This window comes from Hippopotamus amphibius, chromosome X (assembly GCF_030028045.1).
Source record: "Hippopotamus amphibius kiboko isolate mHipAmp2 chromosome X, mHipAmp2.hap2, whole genome shotgun sequence".
Lineage (NCBI taxonomy): Eukaryota > Metazoa > Chordata > Mammalia > Artiodactyla > Hippopotamidae > Hippopotamus > Hippopotamus amphibius.
The window spans coordinates 84620022-84642776 of record NC_080203.1 but is presented as its reverse complement, the minus strand read 5'-3'; the positions used below and the strand labels follow the sequence as shown (position 1 = coordinate 84642776).

Sequence of the window (22755 nt, the reverse complement as noted above, 5' to 3'; positions counted from 1 at the left end):
AGCTGGTTTCCTTTTTGGAATATATTTGCGTACAAGGGGTATATGATAGCATGGGGATCTTTTTCTGAATTGAACTAATACCCAGAATTTCATGCTTGTAATGAGGTGTTTAAAATGTCTGTTAAACTAGTGATTCTACTAGATTATTGGACCATGCTCTTCGATCAGACTTTTTATCAGTGAATGTAAGGGGCATCCATTTGACCTGCATATAGTGAAGAATTTCCCATACTATCAATGCTAACATTTGCAAGCTACTTATAAGACAGTTTAAGTACAGTGTTATTCAAATGACTAGAATATATTCCCAGTATGGCATGCTTATATTGAATTATTTAACATTCCTGTCATATTCGTGATACTGCAAGTGACAATGATGATGTATTTTTCACAGTATTCTAGCAGTGCATATAAATGAAACCTTTATGACTTCATGTGGAGACCTGTTTTCTATATTAGCAACATAGATGTTTGTAAAAGCCACATCTATGTGTATTTTGATAGATATACTTGCCACAGCATTATTTTCCTATATTGAACTAATACCAGAATATCATACATGAAATAAGTTGTTTCAAGGCTTCTTAAACTAATGCTAAACTAGGTATTTGGAAGCTGTGCTGAGCTCAGTCTTCTATAAATGAATGTGAGTTAAATCCTATTCCAGCCACATGCAGTGCAACATTTCCAATATTATCAATATCAATTATTTTAACAATCTACTAAAAAGGTTTCAGGACAGTGTTATTTCAATGAATGAAATATATTCACAGTATTTCATACTTGTATTTAATTCATTAACCTTGCTGCAAAAGTATGGCTCCTAAAAGCTGCTATGAAAATGCATCATCACAGTGTTGTAGCTGTGTATATAAGTGAATCATTTGCATTTGTTTGTGGAGACTTGTTTTTAAGTTAGACATATATATGTTGTAACAAGTAATATGGTATTATTAATTAGAACAGTGTTTATTCCCTGAATTTAACTTATACTCTGAATTTCAGGCTTGTAGTGAGTTGTTTACACGTACAAATTGTAGATTGCTCTTGGTAGTATAGTCATTTTAACAATATTAATTCTTCTAATCCGTGAACACTGTACACGTTTTCACCTGTTTACATCAGATTCAATTTATTTCACCAGTGTCTTATAGTTTTCAGATTACAGATATTTTATCATTTTAGGTAGGTTTATTTTTAGGTATTTTATTCTTTCTTTGTGATTGTAAATTGGATTATTTCCTTTATATCTCTTTCTCATGGTTCATTATTAGTATATAGAAATGTAACCAATTTCTGTATATTTACTTTATATCCTGCAACTTTGCTGAACTCATTGATGTGCTCTAGTAGTTTTTTGGTGGTGTCTTTAGGATTTTCTATGTATAATATCACGTCATCTGGAAACTCTGATAGTTTTGTTTCTCCCTATTCCATTTGGATTCTTTTATTTCTTTTCCTTTACTGATTGCTGTGGCTAGCATTCCCAATGCTTTGTTAAATAGAAGTGGCAAGACTGGACATCTATGTCTTGTTTCTTATCTTAGAGGATATGCTTTCTGCTTTTACTATTGAGTTTGATGTTAGCTGTGAAGTTCTCATAAGTGTCCTTTATTATGTTGAGTTATGTTCTCTCTATGCCCACTTTGATGAGAATTTTTATCGTAAATGTTTGCTGAGTTTTGCCAAAAGCTTTTTCTGCATCTATTGAAATGATCATATGGTTTTTATTCTTCAATTTGTTAATATCATATATCACATTGATTTGCTGATTGAAAAATCCTTGTGAATTTGACCATACACTTGATCATGGTGTATGATTCTTTTAATGTATTATTGAATTCAGTTTGCTAACATATTATTTTTGCATCTATGTTCATCAGTGATATTGTCTGTAATTTTCTCTTTTTTTGTGATATCTTTGGTTTTTGTATCATGGTGATGTTAGTTTCCTAGAATCAGTTCTGAAACCTTTCTTTCTCTGCAATTTTTTTGGAATAATTTGAGAAGTATAAGGTGTTATCTCTTCTCTAAATATTTGTTAGAATTCACCTGTGAAGCCATCTGGTCCTGGATATCTGCTTATTGGATTTTTTTTTTAAATTATGGATTCAATTTCTTTACTGGTAATTGGTCTGTTATTAATTTATATTTCTTCTTGGTTCAGTATTAGGAGATTGTACATTTCTAGGAATTTGTCCTTTTCTTCTAGGTTGTCCATTATTTTAGTATTTAAAATATTTATTTCTCTATGTCCCTGTAATATATTCATCACCACCCACCCACAGTCAGATGGATGACAAAACCTTCAATTTTTTTTCAATATTAAATAAAGGTGAGCCACTGGATTCTTAGAAAATGGTCTTCAAAGACCTCTATAGTTAAAGCACACACACACACACAAAAAAAAAAAAAAAAAAAACAGGAGAAAACATGAATGCAGTCCCCTGTTACCACAAATTATGCAGTTGAGTTTTCTACATTTGCAGAAATCTCAGGGGTCAGCACATCTGGAGTGCAATGGATAAGCCTCAACCTGGGAAAATCACCTTCATAATCATGGTATCTCCCCTGCTTCATAGATATAGATTTTCCATTTTATTGCCATTTAGTTGTTCATAGTAGTCTCTTAAAATGTTTTGTATTTCTGTGGTGTTGGTTGTAACCTCTCCTTTTTCATTTCTGATTTTATTGATTTGAGCCCTCTTTTTTCTTGGTAAGTCTGGTAAAGGTTTATAAATTTTATTTATCTTTTCATAGAACCAGGTCTTAGTTTCACTGATTTTTTTTTCTATTTTTTCTTGTCTCCAATTATTTGTATCCTAATCTTTATGATTTCTTTCCTTCTACTAATTTTGAGATTTGCTTGTTTTTCTTTTTCTAGTTCCATTAGGTGTGAGTTTATGTTGTTCATTTGAGATTTTTCTTGTTTCCTGAGATAAACTTGTATCACTCTAAACTTCCCTCTTAGAACCGCTTTTGCTGCATCCCATAGGTTTTGGATTTTTATATTTTTATTTTCAATTGTCTCCAGGTATTTTTTTTCTCTTTGATTTCTCCAGTGATCCATTTGTTGTTTAGTATCCATATTGTTTAGCTTCCATATTTTTTTTCAGCTTTTTTTTCTTGTAGTTGATTTCTAGTTTCATAGCATTGTGGATCAAAAAGATGCTTGATATGATTTCAATTTTCTTAAATCTACTGATGCTTGTTTTGTGCCCTGGCATGTGACCTATCCTGGAGAATGTTCCATGTACACTTGAAAATAATGTATATTGTGTTCCTTTTGGATAGAATGTTCTACATATATATATATATATTTAAATCCTCATGGTCTAATGTGTGATTTAAGATCAGTGTTTCCTTATTTATTTTCTACCTGGATGAACTCTCTCTATTGATGTAAATAGGGTGTTAAAATCCCTATTCTTATTTTATTACTTTCAATTTCTCCCTTTACGTCTGTTAATATCTGCTTTAAGTATTTAGGTGCTCCTATGTTGGGTGTGTACATATTTACAATTGTTATATCTTATACTTGGATTGATCACTTGATTATTATACAAAGTCCTTCTTTGTCTCTTATAACAGTCTTTGTTTTAAAGTTTACTTTGTCTGATATAACTATTGTGATCCTGTCTTTCTTTTGATTTCTATTTGCATGGAATACCTTTTAATATCCCATTTCTTTCACTGTGTGTGTCTTTAAATCTGAAGTGTATCTCTTATAGGCAGCATATATATAGGTCTTGTTTTTGTATTCATTCAGCCACTCTATGTCTTCCGATTGGAGCATTTTGTCTATTTACATTTAAAGTAATTATTGATATGTATGTTCTTATTGCCATTCTGTTAATTGTTTTGGGGTTGTTTTGCATATCTTTTTTCTTTCTTCTTTTGTGTTCTTCTGTTGTGGTTTGATGACTATTTTTAGTGTTATGTTTGGATTCCTTTTTGTTTTCTGTGTGTTTACCTATTATAAGTTTTTGATTTGTGGTTACCATTGAGTTTACATATGGTAATTTATATACACACATGATTGTTTTAAGTTGCTGGTCTCAATTTCAAATGCATCTTAACTATCTTGTATTTGTACTGTCCTCCCCTCAGAATGACTACTTTTTTTATCATATTTTACATCTTATTTTGTTGTGTATGCCATAACTTCTTATTGTGTATAGAGACAATTTTAGTACTTTTGTCTTTTAATCTTCTTACTAGTTTTGTGCATGGGTCATGAGCTTTTTCCTTTCACAATTTTTATGATTCTAGTTGTGACCTTTTCTTTTTCACTTAGAGGAGTTTTATTACTATTTCTTGTAAAGTTTTCTTGGTGGTACAGCACTCTTTTAGCTATTGCTTATCTGTAAAGCTTTTGATATCTTTATAAGATCTGAATGAGAGCCTTGCTGGAATATTCTTGGTTGTTGGTGTTTCCCTTTCATCACTGTAAATATATCATGCTACTTCTTCTGGCCTACAGAGTTTCTGCTGAAAATTCAAATGACAGCCTTACAGGAATTACCTTGTATGTTACTTGCTGATTTTTCCTTGCTGCTTTTAGTAGACTTTTTAATTTTAATTTTCCATTTTAATTACAATGTGTCTTGGTGTGTTCCTCTTTGGGTTAATTCTGTATGAGACTCTCTGCACTTCTTGGACTTAGATGCCTGTTTCCTTTCCCGGGCTAGCAAAGATTTCAACTATTATGTCTTCAAATATGTTTTCAACCCCGTTTTTCTATCTTCTCCATCTGGGACCCTTATAATGTGAATATTAGTACACTTGATGTCATCCCAGAGGTCTCTTAAGCTGTGGTCATTTCCTTTCATTCTTTTTTTTTCCTTTTTTCTGTTCAGCATCAGTGATTTCCGCTACTTTTTCTTTCAGTTCACTGATCTATTCCTCTGTATCATTTAGTATGAATTTATTTTCGTTCTTGATTTTAAGATTCCACATCAAAGAGAGATAATAAGGTATTTGTCTTGTCTGACACAATTTTTTAATCCATCTATCCATTGATGGACACCTAGGTTGTTTCCATATCTTGATCATTGTAAATAATGTCATAATAAACATGGGATTTTATACATCTTTTTGAGTTAGGGGTTTTGATTTTTTTGGATAAATACCAAGAAGTGGAACTGCTGGTTCATATGGTAGTTCTATTTTTAATATTTTGAGGAACCTTTATACTGTTTTCCATAAAGCTTGCACCAATTTATATACCCAACATTAGTACACAAGTATTCCCTTTTCTCCTCATCCTTACCAACACATATTTATTATTTTATTGATAATAGCCATTCTAGCAGGTGTGGGGTGACAACTCTTTGTGGTACTGATTTACATTTCCCTGATGATTCATGGGGTTGAGCACATTTTCATGTACTTGTTGGCTATCTGTATGCTTTCTTTGGAAAATTTCTATTTAGATCTTGTGCCCATTTAAAATTGATTTTTTTGTTGTTATTATTTTGTTTTGTTTCTGTTATTGAGTTTTATGAGTTCTTTATATATTTTGGATGTTAGCCCCCATCAGATATTTTATTTGCCATTATTTTCTCCCATTTAATAGGGTTCTTTGTTCCTTGTTATTTTGTTGATAGTTTCCTCTGCTGTACAGAAGATTTTTAGTATGATATAGCCACATTTATTTATTTTTGCTTTTGTTGCTTTTGCTTTTGATGTCAGAGTAAAAACAATTACCAAAACATGTCTAGGAGCTTGCCACCAAAGTTGGCTTTTAGGAGTTTTATGTTTTCAGGTCTCACATTCAAGCTTTTAATCTATTTTCAGTTAATTTTGTGTATGGTGTAAGATTGTGGTTGTGTTTCATTCTTTGGCATGTTGAAAAGTTAAAATCTTAATGAAATGCCAACCAAAAGAAATGTAGAATATGCGAAACATTACAAATCTTGTAGGACCCCATATTTTTCATCACCTCTACCTTTTTTAATGTGGGGAAGGTGTGGGATGCCTCAGGTGACCACCAGGGACAGAGATTCTGGGGGCTCTGAACACTTTCTGCAGGTATCAAAAGACTATCAGATCTTCCCTAGAGGTAATCCAGGAACTGAAAGAAAGTTCCAGCTGGGGCCAGTCACAGCAGTGGCTAGAAAAAAAAAAAAAAAAACAAACCTCTCCCACCTCTAACCTTGAAGAACCTATTCTCTAAAAACCATTCATATAAGTAAAGGCAGGAGGCATCACCTACATGATTACCATCCCCATGGCTACTACAATTAATTAAGTGCCTGCTATATGGGCAGCACAGTTAGATGCTTCCTAGATATTTAACCTTCTCAGTAACCAATTCAGGTAACCATTATCTCCATTTTATGCATGAAGAAACTAAAGAAGCTCAGAGAATTCAAGTCACTTGCCCAAGGCCACACAGCTGGTAAGTGAGAAATGTGAAAGGAATAAGACCAAGGCTGGTTCCAACACTCACATTCAAAGAACAGTGTTGCTCACCAGAAAAGTCAGAACCCCCAAATGGCAACTGGTATAATGTCTACTTGTGTCATGGTAGCTGTGTTTTCTTACCAGTTAGCATAGTTTTTCGAGGGCATCTACTCATGGTCTAGGGTACTGCTGCTGACTTCTTGCCTTCCTCAAACTCTGGACCATTGGATTTGATCCTCAGGTTTACTCTCAGTGGGCACAGGTATGGTGAAGGAATCCTTGTTTCACTGACAGCTGGCCTCATAACCTGGCCAGGAAGATGTATGAGGGACTCACACTTTTCCATGACATACATTACCCATGACCCTGAGCTGAGTCCCCTAGTCTCTCACCTAATGGATCCTAGGGGACAAATCCTTTATGCTGCCTCTAATATATTATGACTTTTGAAATCTAGGAAACAAGAAATGTACAAAAAGGAGCAAAATAATCTGAAATTACCCATAAACCCCACTACCTAGAATCAATCTCTGTCTTTTTGTAAATTCTGAGTTATTTGTTTGTACCTACTTGGTCTCATGTTAGAGTTTTTGTCTGTTTGTTTGTTTTTCAGTGTCCTTCCTTTTGTTTTTATATCTTTTTTTAAAAGCTCTTTATTGGAATACAATTGCTTTATACTGTTGTGCCAGTTTTCGCTGTACAACAAAGTAAATTAGCTGTATTTATACATATATCCCAATATCCCTTCCCTCCCACGACTCCCTCCCACCCTCCTTATCCCATCCCTCTACATCATCACCCATTATCAAGTAGATCTCCCTGTTTTATGAAGCAGCTTCCTACTAGCTATCTATTTTACATTTGGTAGTGTATATATGCCAAAGCTACCCTCACACTTCATCCCAGCTTCCCCTTCATCCCCCACCCCATGTCCTCAAGTCCATTCTCTACATCTGCATCTTTCTTCTTGCCTTGTCACTGGGTTCATCAGTTCACCATTATTTTAGACTCCATATATATGAGTTAGCATACGGTATTTGTTTTTCTCCTTCTGGGTTACTTCACTCTGTATGACAGACTCTAAGTCAATCCACCTCAATACAAATAACTCAATTTCATTTGTTTTTTTTTGTTGTTGTTGTTGTTGAGTAATATTCCATTGTATATATGTACCACATCTTCTTTATCGATTCATCTGTTGATGGGCATTTAGTTTCCTTCCATGTCCTGGCTATTGTAAACAGTGCTGCAATGAACATTGTGGTACATGTTTCTTTTTGGATTATGGTTTTCTCAAGGTATATGCCCAGGAGAGGGATTGCTGGGTCATATGGTAGTTCTACTTTTAGTTTTTTAAGGAACTTCCATACTGTTTTCCATAGCAGCTGTGCCAATTTACATTCCCACCAGCATTGCAGGAGGGTTCTCTTTTCTCCGCACCCTCTCCAGAATTTATTGTTTCTAGATTTTTTGATGATGGCCTTTCTGACTGGTGTGAGGTGATATCTCATTGTGACTTTGACTTGCATTTCTCTAATGGTTAGTGATGCTGAGCATCTTTTCATGTGTTTGTTGGCCATCTACATGTCTTCTTTGGAGAAATATCTATTTAGGTCTTCCGCTTATTTGTGGATTAGGTTATTTGCTTTTCTGGTATTAAACTGTATGAGCTGCTTGTATATTTTGGAGATTAATCCTTTGTCTGTTGCTTCATTGACAAATATTTTCTCCCATTGTGAGGGTTGCCTTCTTGTCTTTTTTATGGTGTCTTTTGCTGTGCAAAAGCTTTTAAGTTTCATTAGGTCCCAAATGTTTTTTTCTTGATTTTATGTCCATTATTCTAGGAGGTGGTTCAAAAAAGATCTTGCTTTGATTTATATCATAGAGTGTTCTGCTTATGTTTTCCTCTAAGAGTTTAATAGTGTCTGGCCTTACATTTAGATCTTTAATCCGTTTTGAGTTTATTTTTGTGTATGGTGTTAGGAAGTGATCTAATTTCATTCTTTTACATGTAATGCCAAAATTTTTTTTGTCTTGCCTTATACTTTTTCCACTGGTCATTATTTCAAGAGCATTCTAAATTAATTAGAAAAATACCTAATTCTTAATGTCTCATAAACTCATATATGTAACTACAATGTAAATTATGAGATAAAACCTCTATTTTAAAACATTTATGTTATTGCTAATATTTTGCAGCCATAAACAATATGATCAGGCATTATTTATGAGCATTTCCTTCAGTAGCATTCCTGGAAGCAAAATTATGGGTCAAAGCATGTGGATACTTGACACAAATGCTCACACTGTTATCCAGTGTGTATTTTCCAGTCTACCTTTTAGCCACATACAGCAATCTCTCCTCTTGCAAAAATTACCCTTTTGAGGTAATTACCTCATTCCCATTGTGAATCAGTCTGTAGTGCAGGGTGGAGAAATATCCCTCTGAGATTGGAATCCTGAGCTTAATGCCTTCAAGGTAGAGAACCCACAAGAGATATCTTTACATGTGTTTGTTTGCTCTTTCAGTATTCTTAGCATGGAAAAATTTTATAACACTACAGATATTAGAACAGTGCAAGTTGAAGAAAAGATAGTTACCGTGTGATAGAATCTTTATAAATATCACAAATATAACAGTAGTCTGTAACCCTCACAGCCCTCTCTTTAGGATGGATTTGAAAGAACTGTAGGTTATGGCTCCTAAGTCAGGAAATTTTATGATGGTAAATATGAAGGACAGTCGACAGGATATAAATTAGGAGGGTTTTAGCTCTTCCAAGTTCAGGGGTTACACAGCCAACATATCCCTCTGAGGTCTTAACTGAAGATGCAGACTTCCAGACAGCAACCATAGAAGGGCATGTCTAGAGCCTAGGGAGTACTGGAGGGGGTGTACAGACAAGGTTTATCAAGGTCCTTGCATACATTGGGCTCCGTGGCCAATGCTTACAGATATACAAGGGACCGTCTATCCGGGAGAGGGGGAAGGGGTTAGCTTGGAGAATTAGCTTTCCCTTCTTCTCTCCTTCTATCCCTCCCACTCTCCTTTAGAAGGCAAAATATACATGCCAGTTAATCTGCATGGTGAGTGTGTGTATGTAGAGGCTCTCCACCTGCCAGGGTTCAAATCCAGCCTGCCACTTCCCCAGCAGGTCATTTAGGTAGCAGATCTATGCCTCAGTTGCTTCACTGGAAAGCAGTGTACCCACCTCAATAGGTTGTTATGAGAATTAAAGATTTTTTTTGTTGTTGTTATTCTGGGCTCATTCCTGGAGTTTCACAAAGAGCCTGTGGCTCCAGACTTTCCAATGATGTTGGTAAGTGCCTAAACCTCTGTATTAAAATTGCTTCATGCTTAAGATAGCTGTGTTATGGACTAAAAATTCCCCCCCCCCCCAAATTCTATTTTGAAGCCCTAACCCCTAATGTGATTATATTAGAGATGGGGACTTTGAGAAGTTATTAAGTTTAGATGAGATCATGTGGGTAGAGTCCCCATGATGCAATTAGTACCATTGTAAGAAGAGAAAGATAGTACTTGCTCTTCTCTTTTCTCCTCCTCCTCCTCCTCCTCCTCCTCCTCCTCCTCCTCCTCCTCCTCCTCCTCCTCCTTTTCCTCCTTCTCCTTCTCCACCTTCTCCTTCTCTGCCTCTGGCATGTAAAGACATAGTGAGAAGCTGGCCATCTCTTTACCAGGAACAGAGTTCTCACCAGAAACCTAATCTACAGAAACCATCATCTCGGACTCTCAGACTCCAAAACTATGAGAAATCAATGTCTGTTGCTTAAGCCAGTCTATGTAATTTTGTAATAGCAGCCTGAGTTGACTAATACTGAATGATTTTGCTATCTTGCAACATCTCCTAACCTTTGTACTGGGAAGCCCTCCCAATCTCCTTGCCCCAGCCCCTCAACCCTCATTGCCATTTATGGCACTTACCATGCATTTGCACATGTTGTTCCCTCTGCCTAGACTACCCTTCCTTGTATCGATCTGCCATCTGGACTTTTACTCTGTTTCTAAGGCAGAACTGAATTTCCACCCCTCTTCTGGTATCATTCATAATACCTTTTCCCAGTGCCCTAATGCACAGGCAGAGTTAGCAGCCTTATTCTAGGCCTCCAGCACTTGGAACAGCATTCATTAGCACAATATTCAGCAAATACTGATTGAGATCCCATGAGGTGTCTGGAAATGTTCTTGTCACTGGAGTTCCATAAGGAGGAGCACAGCACAGACAGGACAGGAATGCACACAGGTTACCTGTTTATCCAGCTCCATAGGAGCATAGTGGCCTTGGGCAATTCCTGAACTTCTCTCTGCTCCATATGAAAAGTAAGGCTGTTGTTGGACACCTATAAATGGCCCGGCAAGGTCCCCAGCACAAGTCAAAGTGTTAGGTAGGTACCATTGATCACTCTCAGTGGGAGGGACAGACAATGAACAAGTAGACAGACATGCAGAAAGCTCTGCCCAAGTCCTGAGACCTATGAGAATAGTCTGTCTAGGGTGGTCAGGGAAGACTTCCCTGAGAATTGACACTTGAGTGGGGGTGACTTGGACACCTCTGAGTATCTGCCATCCTGGATACAGAAGCTTCTTAGGCTGTGATTCCAGCCAGTGGTCAGCCAGGCATCCCATCTGGCATAACAGCCAGGGTTCTGTCTGTTCTCCCAGAGCTTGGGTACTACCTCTGCTGCTTAGATGGAGGGAGCAGGGGTAAGCAGTCTCAGGGCTGCAGCACCTGAGACTTAGAAGATTCCCACCACACCAGTCCCAATGTCCCTCTCCCTGACTTGCTTAAAATTTCAGGTCATAGGGCCCAAGCCTGGTGCACAGTAGGTATGGGGGTATGGAAGAGATCTGAGTGGCTTGAGGGAGCTTCCAAGAACAGAATCTCTCCCCCCAAAATCAACACTGAGGCCAGGGAGAGACAAGTGAGACATGAGACAACATTGTTACATGAATCAGTATCCGAATCTCCCAAGTTTCATCTCACTGTGATTAAAAAGCCACTAAAGCATCATAAACTTGTTCTGGCTTCAGCTTTTGGTGACTGAACATCTGTCACTGGGTCACAGGCAGCTGGACCTCAAACTGCTCTTGATGAGAATAAAATCTCACACTCACTTATCAGGATCATCCTGTGTGCCTGGTGCTGTGTGGAGGGACTTTCCACAATCATTCTCTATAAGGAGGGTTCTGCTACTATCCCCTCTCACAGTGAGGAAACTGAGGCTCAGAGAAGGCAAGTAAGCAGAAGAGCTCACACAGCTCAGAAGAAGCAGTAGAGAAGGATTTGAACCTACCATCTTGCCTAAATCTGAGGTGAGGTGAGAAGACAGGTGCTAGTAGTGAAAGGGCTAATACTGAAGCTGATCGCTGGGGTGGATGGATTCAATTCATTTAGGCCCATTGAAGAGGCATCAGTTAAATGTGTAGACCCTGGAGCCAACCTGCCACCCCTTGCTGACACTTGACCTTAACCAGCTCTGGAACTCTTTGGGCCTCAGCTTGTGCATCTGTAAAATGATGATAACACTTACCCACCTCAGAGGGATGTGATGAGGATTAAAGAAATTACAGCAGATATAGTGCCCAGAGGAGAGCTTGGCACATAACCATGACTCTGCAAATGTCACCTCTCAAGGTTGCTTACTGAGATGGGTAAGGTCCAAGGCATGGGGTGGTGGGGTGTTAAGGGAGTGAGACAGCCACCCTCTGGGTACTCAGGGTCTCCTGATGGAAATGAGAATTGGACACAATTTCAGGAATGTGAGAGTGTGAGTGCTGGCTGTGAAGGGATCCCCAGGGAGCCTCCTATATTGCTGACACAGCAGGGTTTAGCCAAATAAAAGGAAAGCAGAACTGGAAAATGACCTGAATGTCCCTCAACAGGGGACTGGATAAGATGCTGTGGTGCACTCTAAGCTATAGGTCACAGAATGATGTGTAGAAAAGTTCTGGGAGTACAAAGCCAGGTGCAGAACTCTCTGCATACAATGTGATTCTATTCATGAGAGAGAAAAATGTACATAGAACACTGTCATCCAGGGTGCAACAGGACCAAGATGAGCCCTGAAAAGATGAGGCATCAGCCTGGCCATCAGGAGCAGCCAGGCAGGTACAAAATAAGCTGTTATTTCCTCTGGAAAATGACAGCCTTAAGAATCTCATTTTGGGCAGTGCCAACAACAAAGTACAAAAGGGAGGGTGAATAGGGCCAGCAGTTGCAGGCCCACAGGAAGGAGGTGCTCCATTTTACCTGTTGAACTTCTGTTTCAGAAAACTAAGGGGACAGACCAGTCTTGTGAGCTGGATGTGAACAACATTCCAGAACTTCTCCATTCCCCTTCAGCTCAAGGCTCAAGAGACTGCTAAAGCAACAAGAGGCTGAAAAGGGGACTTCTGTCCAAATTAAAGCCCAAATTTTTCAAGGCTAAGTGAAAATAATCCAGGTTAACCACGGGCAGGCAAAAGTTCCCAGCACCTGCCCTGGGTCAGGCCTGCCCATAGGCTTCTTACTTTCCAGTGGATGAGATGACAATAAGATTCAATAAATGGGACCTGTACCATTAACAGCAATACCATTCCCAGAGAAGGGGCCAATGCTGAAAATTAAAATAGGCTGCTAAGGGAGGCCCTCCATGAGATGAAACTGTGCAAAAACTTGAAAAAGGAGGAAGCCACAGAGGTGTCTGGGGGAAAAGGTAAGCCAGGCAGAAGGCATAGCCAGTGCAAAGGCCCTGGTGCAGAATTATACCCGGAGCCAAGTGAGCGATGGAGAGCCAAGGAAGAATTGAGATGATGGGGTAGATGATCAGGGTGGTGAGGGTTACTGGGAGGACTTTGTCTCTCACTATGAGTGAAGAGGGAGCCATGACAGGGTGGCAAGTATAGGAGGGGCTTGGACTGACCTAGGTTTTATCAGGATCCCTCTGGCTGTTCAATGGGAAATGGACTACTATGGGAATGAACAGATAAATGAATGAAGGAATCAATGAATGGATGAATAAGGAGAGGGTGATGAGAAAAAGAAGCCAAGCAGAGCTCTACACTCAGGAGACACACAAAGGTGATGGCAGTATGTGGACTGCATGCCATTAACTATATCTTGCAGATGCTTGCCTGATGCCCTCAAAGCTGCAGCTTAGGCCCCCTTTAGGAGCACATTCCACCAGGTCCCTGTTACTGGCTTCACTTTGCTGTCAAGGGCCCCGAAGCTCAGAGAGTGAGACGTTACCAAAGTTACACAGCCCCATTATGGATACATCCAGGATGGGAATCTATATCCTTCTGACCACAAAACCAGGCTTCTGGGCCTCTGAGGGGCAGAAGCATCCCCACTCCTCAGACACTTCAGAAGCTACCTCTGAATCAATTTAAGGAAGAAAAGGGCTTTGAGAATTTCCGAGCACACAGGATTGCTAGTGTCCTAGCTTTGCAGGGGAGAAGGTCTTTACATATGCTACCTGCATGAGATAGGCTGGATATCCCTCAGGCCCCACAGGATATGCCTGAAATTTATCACTTTCTTTATTTTAATAAAGACCATTCAAGGCCCTGAAAAATTAATTTCCACTAGGAAGACAATTACATGTCAAATAATACACCTACTTAGCAAAAGATAAAGAAAAAACCCAGTTAGGCAGGCTTTGTGTGGGCTGATTCTGAGATATGTCAGCTCAACCCAAAAGTCCTTGGAAAGTTATTATCAAATGGTAATGAACAAAGGCATGCAGGCAACAGGAGAGAGTTCATTTCTAATATTTGTGCCCTGTCACAATTTATTTCAAACCTATAAACAGCATCTGTGGGAAAGCCATTCTTCTTCATCTTCTAATAAAAGGATATTAACAGCACCACCAAAGGCCAGCATGGGAGGAATCAGATATCCCTGAGCTGAGGGGCTGCAAAGGGATGTGGCCTGTGGCCATAGTTGTCCCCACATGGGTAAGGCTGGCCTGAGTCAGCAGATAACATACAACTCATAGGGCTCATATCAAAATGTGAGCTGGTGACTTCTGAAATGATGGGTGCCAACATTTCCACAGATTGGGTGGGAATGGAGAAGCCAGATGACTCCTAGGATGGGCCCAAGTCCCAGCACCAGCGAGCCTTCTCAGTTACATGTGGCTGTATGAGCCCTGGAGGCCCCTAGGTTTGCACTCTTTAATGGAACATTCAGGTGTGGGGAGTGAGGCCCAGAGAGGCTGAGTTGCTTGGGATCATATTGCAAGGTGGGACACCAAGGACTCAAACCCAGCTCTACTTCCCCCAGCCTATGTCAGGGCTGCAGCTTGGCCTGGGGTCAGACCAGTGAACATGTGTTATCACAGGATTTGGTACATGTAGATCAAGGCCACTACAGCTCTCAAGCCAAATCTGACTGGCTGCCTGCTTTTGTAAGAAAAGATTTATTGGAAAAAAGTCCATGCCCATCCATGTCTATACTAGGGTACAGTAGCTTGCAAACGACAGTGGTCCAAGGGGTGCTGCCCATTCAAGTTGACCTGACTGTTATCAGAACCTGCAGGCTCAGTGGGTTTGTGCCCTCATCTGGCAACATCTTCATTGTCCAGAGGAGGTTCGCATCAAGGTACATGGCCCCCTTACAAGGCTGGGAGAAGGGGCATCCTGTGGGGGCTGGGGGAATGGCAGTGACAGGAAAGGATCAGGACCCCACTTATAGACAAGGTAATCCTGGTTCCTTTGCAAGCTGTGACTGCTAGAGAGCAGCTGGGGGGGCTGCAGTTTGCCAGGGTCATGATGGTTCCCACAGAGGGCCTCAGCCTCCTCCCAGGGGCTGCTTCAGCCCCACATTGAATCTATCAACAGTCCTTCAGAACCACTGTGAGGGCAGATCCCAAATTCAAATTCACCCACTTACTACCTCTATATCACCCCATGGCCTGGACACCAGCATGTCTTCCTGGAGCTCCAAAGAGGCCTCTCAAGGATTATCTTTGCCTGGATCCTAGTTAACACAACAGCAGAGGGACCACACAGAATCCAAATGATGTTACTCCCCTGCTTAAAGCATTTGATGGTTCCCTGTGCACTTAGAATAACTTTTACATCTTGGTTTTTGCTTCCCCCTCTAGCCTTGCCCATTCCTGCTTGCCCACCAAATTCACATGATATTGTCCATCTTTCACATGCTCAAATATGCGAAGCACATTCCCACCTCACAGTCTTTGCTCCTGCTATTTCTTTTCCTAGAATAAGATTCCTCAGGCTATTCTTATGGCTGTTGGCTTACCCGTCGGTGTATTTTTAATCATCATCTTCTCAGAGAAACCTTCCCTGAACCCCACTCTAGGTGAGCTCCTGCCTGTTGTGCCCTCTCACTGCCACCTGCTCATTTTCTGGCAGTGCCAATGGCAAGCATCTACTACTTATGAGTTTGCTTATGAGTGTCTCTCCTCAACCTAACTGAGCCCAGCCAGGGCAGGACCTGTTCTGATCCTTCATTGCAGTATTTCCAGCATAATTAGTACTTAGTACATATGTGCTGAATTAGTGATTAAAAGAGAAGAACAAATTAAATATATTTTAAGTGAGAAAGTTCTCAGTGGTTTGAAGAGAGGTGAGTATAGTTGTGAATTGTGTTTTGGGCATGTAGAGTCAGAGGTGCCTGGGAGCCTCCTTTGTGTTGTCCTTTAGGAGTAGCAGGTGATAACAGGATAGGATCCAGCCAGGAGCTGGAGGTATGGAGAGCAGACAGACAGAGGGAGCAATGCAGTGTGGTGGTCAAGAGCCAGGACTCTGGAGTAGGGCAGCACAGATCAAATCCTACCCAAATCTCTTAGAAGCTATGTCCTCAAACAGCCCCTCTGGGCCACATCTCCTGAAAAATGGAAGATTATGGTATCACTGCTGGAGGAATCACACTGGTGCCAGATAGATATTCTCTACATGGCAACATTCTTGTTACAGAAAGAACTCACACTCCAGACACTTCCTCTATCTTGTGCTCTGGCCAAGAAAAACAATAGAATGTGGGTGTTCCCTGGAGGCCAGCTGCACACCCAAGGATGCTGTCCTAATCTAGGCCTGGTGTACCCTTTCAGTGTGGTCCTGTTGGAAGATACCTGGCCACCTGAAGAAGGGCTCTGATACTTGTCTCACTGGGACAGCCTGGCTTGGTCATTCTTAAAATCACCAGACGAAAAAGATAACTTCCTCATTGTACAAGTCTTCAAGGTTTTTGAAAATTGAGATTTATTATTTTCAGTATTAAAGAGAAACTTCCATTTGATTCCGGAAGTCTGTTGTGTGTGTGTGTGTGTGTGTTTTAACAGTTTTATCAAGGTATAATAGATATACAATAAATTCAAAATATTTAAAGTGTACAATTTGATCAGTTTCAACATATATGTGCACCTGTGAAATAGTTATGTTTTGAAATAACATATTCATTCACAAAACTTCCTTGTGCTCATTATAATCCCTCCTTCATGTCCTTCCCCATGCCCAAGCAATCGCTGATCCATAAGAATTAGTTTGTAATTTTCTAGAATTTTATAAAAATGGAATCATACAGTGTATATTGTTAGTCTGGCTACTTTTACTAGCACAATTACTTTAGATCCATTCAAGTTGTTGCATGTATCAATAGTTCATTTCCTTTTATTGCCAAGTAGTATTCCACTGTATGGATATACTACTGTTTATTTACCCATTTATCAATTGGTGAATATTTATTTCCATTATTTGGTTATCATGAAGCATATTGCTATGTACGTTTGTATATGAGATTTTGTGTGGATATATTTTTCCATTTCTTTTGAGTAAATGCTTAGGAGAGGAATGGCTGGATCATATGGTAGGCATATGTTTAAACCTTTTAAGAAACTGCTAAACTATTTTTCAACATGATTATACCATTTAGCATTCCCAACAACAAATTATGAAAGATTAATTTCTTCCACATTCTCATGGGCACTTGGTATGACCAGTAATTTTAATTTTTAGCCATCTTATTAGGTGTGTCATTTTGGTTTTACTGTACATTTGTCTAATATCTAATGATCCTGAGAATCATCCCTTTAAAAGGGTCTTTCACAGAAAAAGTTTTAAAATTTTTGATGAAGTCCAATTTTTTCTTTAAAAATTGTGCTTCTGGCGTCGAGTCTTAAGAACTCTTTGCCTAGTCGTAATCCTGACGATTTTCCTTCAATTTCTTTCTAAAGGTTTTAAAGTTTTATATTTAATCTATGATCAACTTTGAGTTAAATTTTGTATAAGGTATGAGTTTTAATTTGAGGTTGCTTTTTTCAGCCTATGGATTGCTTCAGCACCAAAAGGCCATTTTCCGTCTGTTAAATTGGCTTTGCACATTTGTTAAAAGTCAGTTGAGCATATTTCTGAGTTCTCTATCCTGTTCCATTGATCCATGTAACTATCCCTCTGCCAATAACACAGTCTTGATTACTATAGCTATATACCATGTAGGCCTGGAGTTTTCTTTGTGAGATTTTAAAATAAAATTTCAATTTATTTGATAAAGCTATTTAAGTTACCCATTTCCTCTTGAGTGAGGTTTCTTAGTGTATTTCAAGGAATTTTTACATTTTATTTGTTTTAAAAAAGTTTACTGGCATAAAGTTGTTCATAGAAATCCCCAAGTACCCTTTAAATATCTGTCAAATCTGTAGTGATGTTATTGTTCTTATTCTTAGGATTGGTAATTTGTGTCTTTTCTATTTTTCCCTGGATTACTCTGTCTAAAACTTTATTACTTGTATTGTTATCCTCAAAGAACCAGGTTTTGCTTTCATTTATTTTCTCTATCCTTTTTCTTTTTTGTCATATTGTTTTTCACTCTTAAATTTATGCAGTTTTCCTCCTATTTACTTCAGCTTAATTTGTTTTTTTTTCTTTTTCAAACTAGTTTCTTAAGGTCAAAGTTAAATTCATTGATTTAATATCTTTCTTCTCTTATAATATTGGTATTTAATGCCCTTTAAACGTCCCCTATATATTGCTTTAATAGCCTTCCACAAATTTCAAAATGTTGTTTTCATTACCATTCAAATCAAAATATTTCTTTTGATTTCCTCTTTCACCCATGGGTTATTTATGAATGTGTTATTTATTTTCCAAATATTTGAGGATTTTCCAGAAATATTTCTGTTATTAATGTTTAATTTCATTGTGTCATAGAACATACTTTGCACAAATTAAATATTTTTAAATTAATTGAAATTAGTTTTATCACATAGAATATATTTTATCTTGGAAAATGTTTTAGGTGCACCTGAGAAGAATGTATACCTGCTGTTTTGGAGTGGAATGTCAAACAGGTCAGGTTGGTTGATAATACTGTTCAAGCCTCGCCGTGAGGAGGAGGTGGAGGAGGAGGCGGCTAGGGGAGATCGAGCAGCGAGCTGGAGCGCGGAGCGTGAGTGAGGGAGCCGAGCCGCCTGCCCGCTCGCCCCCGCCGCCTCCCCTCCGTAAGCAGGAGCCCGGGCCAGGGCCCGGCACGCCGCCGCAGCTCCTCCCTCGTCGCCAGGCGGCGAGGGCAGCGCGCGCGAGCCAGGGGGAGGGAGAGCGAGCGAGCGCCGGGAGGAGGCGGCCGGACCGAGCGAGCGCCCGCTCGTGTGGCGTGAGGGGAAGCCGCTGCCCGCCCCCTTCGCCTTCCCTTCGCTCCCCCTCCCTGCTCCCCCCCCCCCCCCCCCCCGACCGCGGAGCAGCACCATGTCGGTGCCAGCGGCCAAAGTCAGTAAAAAGGAGCTCAACTCCAACCACGACGGGGCCGACGAGACCTCAGAAAAAGAACAGCAAGAAGCAATTGATCATATTGATGAAGTACAAAATGAAATAGACTTAATGAACAAGCCAGTGAGGAGATTTTGAAAGTAGAACAGAAATATAACAAACTCCGCCAACCATATTTTCAGAAGAGGTCGGAATTGATCGCCAAAATCCCAAATTTTTGGGTAACAACATTTGTTAACCATCCACAAGTGTCTGCACTGCTTGGGGAGGAGGATGAAGAGGCGCTGCATTATTTGACAAGAGTTGAAGTGACAGAATTTGAAGATATTAAATCAGGTTACAGAATAGATTTTTATTTTGATGAAAATCCTTACTTCGAAAATAAAGTTCTCACCAAAGAATTTCATCTGAATGAGAGTGGTGATCCATCTTCAAAGTCCACTGTAATCAAATGGAAATCCGGAAAGGATTTGACGAAACGTTCAAGTCAAACACAGAATAAAGCCAGCAGGAAGAGACAGCATGAGGAACCAGAAAGCTTCTTCACCTGGTTTACTGATCATTCTGATGCAGGTGCAGATGAGTTAGGAGAGGTCATCAAAGATGATATTTGGCCAAATCCATTACAGTACTACTTGGTTCCGGACATGGATGATGAGGAAGGGGAAGGAGAAGAAGATGATGATGATGATGAAGAGGAAGAAGGACTGGAAGATATTGATGAAGAAGGGGATGAGGATGAAGGAAGATGAAGGAGAAGATGACTAATGGAACACTGATGGATTCCAACCTTCCTTTTTTAATTTTCTCCAGTCCCTGGGAGCAAGTTGCAGTCTTTTTTTTTTTTTCCTCCTCTTGTGCTCAGTCGCCCTGTTTTTGAGGTCTCTTTTCTCTTTATACCATAGTTCACAACCTATTTTGGGGGGAAATACCTTGAGCAGAATTCAGTGGGAAAAGAATCTCTACCCCTTTCTGTTCCAAATTCATTTTTATCCCTTCCTGTCTCAACAAAAACTTTATGGAATCAACACCACCATGCTCTGTGGGAAAAAAGAAAAACCTTCTGCTCCCTTAGCTCTGCTGGAAGCTGGAGGGTGCTAGGCCCCTGTGTAGTAGTGCATAGAATTCTAGCTTTTTTCCTCCTTTCTCTGTATATTGGGCTCAGAGATTACACTGTGTCTCTATGTGAATATGGACAGTTAGCATTTACCAACATGTATCTGTCTACTTTCTCTTGTTTAAAAAAAGAAAAAAAAAACTTAAAAAAACGGGGTTATAGAAGGTCAGCAAAGGGTGGGTTTGAGATGTTTGGGTGGGTTAAGTGGGCATTTTGACAACATGGCTTCTCCTTTGGCATGTTTAATTGTGATGTTTAACAGACATCCTTGCAGTTTAAGATGACACTTTTAAAATAAAATTCTCTCCTAATGATGACTTGAGCCCTGCCACTCGATGGGAGAATCAGCAGAACCTGTAGGATCTTATTTGCAATTGACATTCTCTATTATAATTTTGTTCCAATTTATTTTTTTTTTTTTATTTTTTGGGGGGTACACCAGGTTCAATCATCTGTTTTTATACACATATCCCCGTATTCCCTCCCTTCCTTGACTCCATCCCTCGAGTCCCCCCCACCCTCCCTGCCCCAGTCCTCTAAGGCAACTTCCATCCTCGAGTTGGACTCCCTTTGTGTTTTTTTTTTAATTAATTAATTTATTTATTTATTTTTTGGGGGTACAGCAGGTTCAATCATCTGTTTTTATATACATATCCCCGTATTCCCTCCCTTCCTTGACTCTCCCCCCCTCGAGTCCCCCCCACCCTCCCCGCCCCAGTCCTCTAAGGCATCTTCCATCCTCGAGTTGGATTCCCTTTGTTATACAACAACTTCCCACTGACTATTTTACAGTTGGTAGTATATATATGTCTGTGCTACCCTCTCGCTTCGTCTCAGTTTCCCCTTCACCCCCCGCCCCCTTCCATACCTCGAGTTCTCCAGTCCATTCTCTGTATCTGCATCCTCATTCTTGTCACTGAGTTCACCAGTACCATTTTCAGATTCCGTATATGTGAGTTAGCATACAATATTTGTCCTTCTCTTTCTGACTTACTTCACTCTGTATGACAGATTGTAGTTCTAACCACCTCATTACATATAGCTCCATCTCATCCCTTTTTATAGCTGAGTAATATTCCATTGTATATATATGCCACATCTTCTGTATCCATTCATTTGTTGATGGGCATTTAGGTTGCTTCCATGTCCTGGCTATTGTAAATAGTGCTGCAATAAACATTATGGTACAAGTTTCTTTTGGGATTATGGTTTTCTTTGGGTATATGCCCAGGAGTGGGATTACTGGATCACAGGGCAGTTCTATTTGTAGTTTTTTAAGGAACCTCCAAATTGTTTTCCATAGTGGCTGTACCAACTTACAGTCCCACCAACAGTGCAGGAGAGTTCCCTTTTCTCCACACCCTCTCCAGCATTTGTGGTTTCCAGACTTTGTTATGCTGGCCATTCTGATTGGTGTGAGGTGATACCTCATTGTGGCTTTGATTTGCATTTCTCTGGTGATTAGTGATGTTGAGCATCTTTTCATGTGTTTGTTGGCCATCTGTATGTCTTCTTTGGAGAAATGTCTATTTAGGTCTTCTGCCCATTTGTGGATTGGGTTATTTGCTTTTTTGGTATTAAGCTGCATGAGCTGCTTGTATATTTTGGAGGTTAATCCTTTGTCCGTTGTTTCATAGGCAATTATTTTTTCCCATTCTGAGGGTTGCCTTTTAGTCTTGTTTATGGTTTCTTTTGCTGTGCAAAAGCTTTTAAGTTTCATGAGGTCCCATTCGTTTATTCTTGATTTTATTTCCATGATTCTAGGAGGTGCGTCCAAAAGGATGTTGCTTTGATGGATGTCATAGAGTGCTCTGCCTATGTTTTCCTCTAGGAGTTTTATAGTGTCTGGCCTTACATGTAGGTCTTTAATCCATTTGGAGTTTATTTTTGTGTATGGTATTAGCAAGTGTTCTAATTTCATTCTTTTACATGTTGCTGTCCAATTTTCGCAGCACCACTTATTGAAGAGGCTGTCTTTTTTCCATTGTATATTCGTGCCTCCTTTGTCAAAGATAAGGTGCCCATATGTGTTTGGGCTTACTTTTGAGTTCTCTATTCTATACCATTGATCGTCCTTTCTATTTTTGTGCCAGTACCATACTGTCTTGATCACTATGGCCTTGTAGTATAGTTTGAAGTCAGGAAGCCTGATTCCACCAACTCCATTTTTCCTTCTCAAGATTGCTTTGGCTATTCGGGGTCTTTTGCGTTTCCATACAAATCGTAAGATTTCTTGCTCTAGTTCTGTGAAGAATGCCATTGGTAATTTGATCAGGATGGCATTGAATCTGTAGATTGCTTTGGGTAGTACAGACATTTTCACGATGTTGATTCTTCCAATCCAGGAACATGGTATGTCCCTCCATCTGTTGGTGTCGTCTTTGATTTCTTTCATCAATGTCTTAAAGTTTTCTGCATACAGATCTTTTGCCTCCTTAGGCAGGTTTATTCCTAGGTATTTTATTCTTTTGGTTGCAATGGTGAATGGGAGAGTTTCCTTAAT

At 39.5% G+C, this 22755-nt stretch overlaps 1 non-coding gene and 1 pseudogene across 1 annotated transcript; one reads left to right on the top strand and one right to left on the bottom strand.

Annotated features, from left to right (window-relative positions):
- Positions 1–2422: 2422 nt before the first annotated feature.
- LOC130842783 (U1 spliceosomal RNA) lies at positions 2423–2586 on the bottom strand. The gene has a single exon (XR_009050569.1). It is a non-coding gene; the product is annotated as a U1 spliceosomal RNA (small nuclear RNA).
- A 16385-nt stretch (positions 2587–18971) lies between these two features.
- Positions 18972–19918, top strand: LOC130841849 (protein SET-like; annotated as a pseudogene).
- Positions 19919–22755: the final 2837 nt, after the last annotated feature.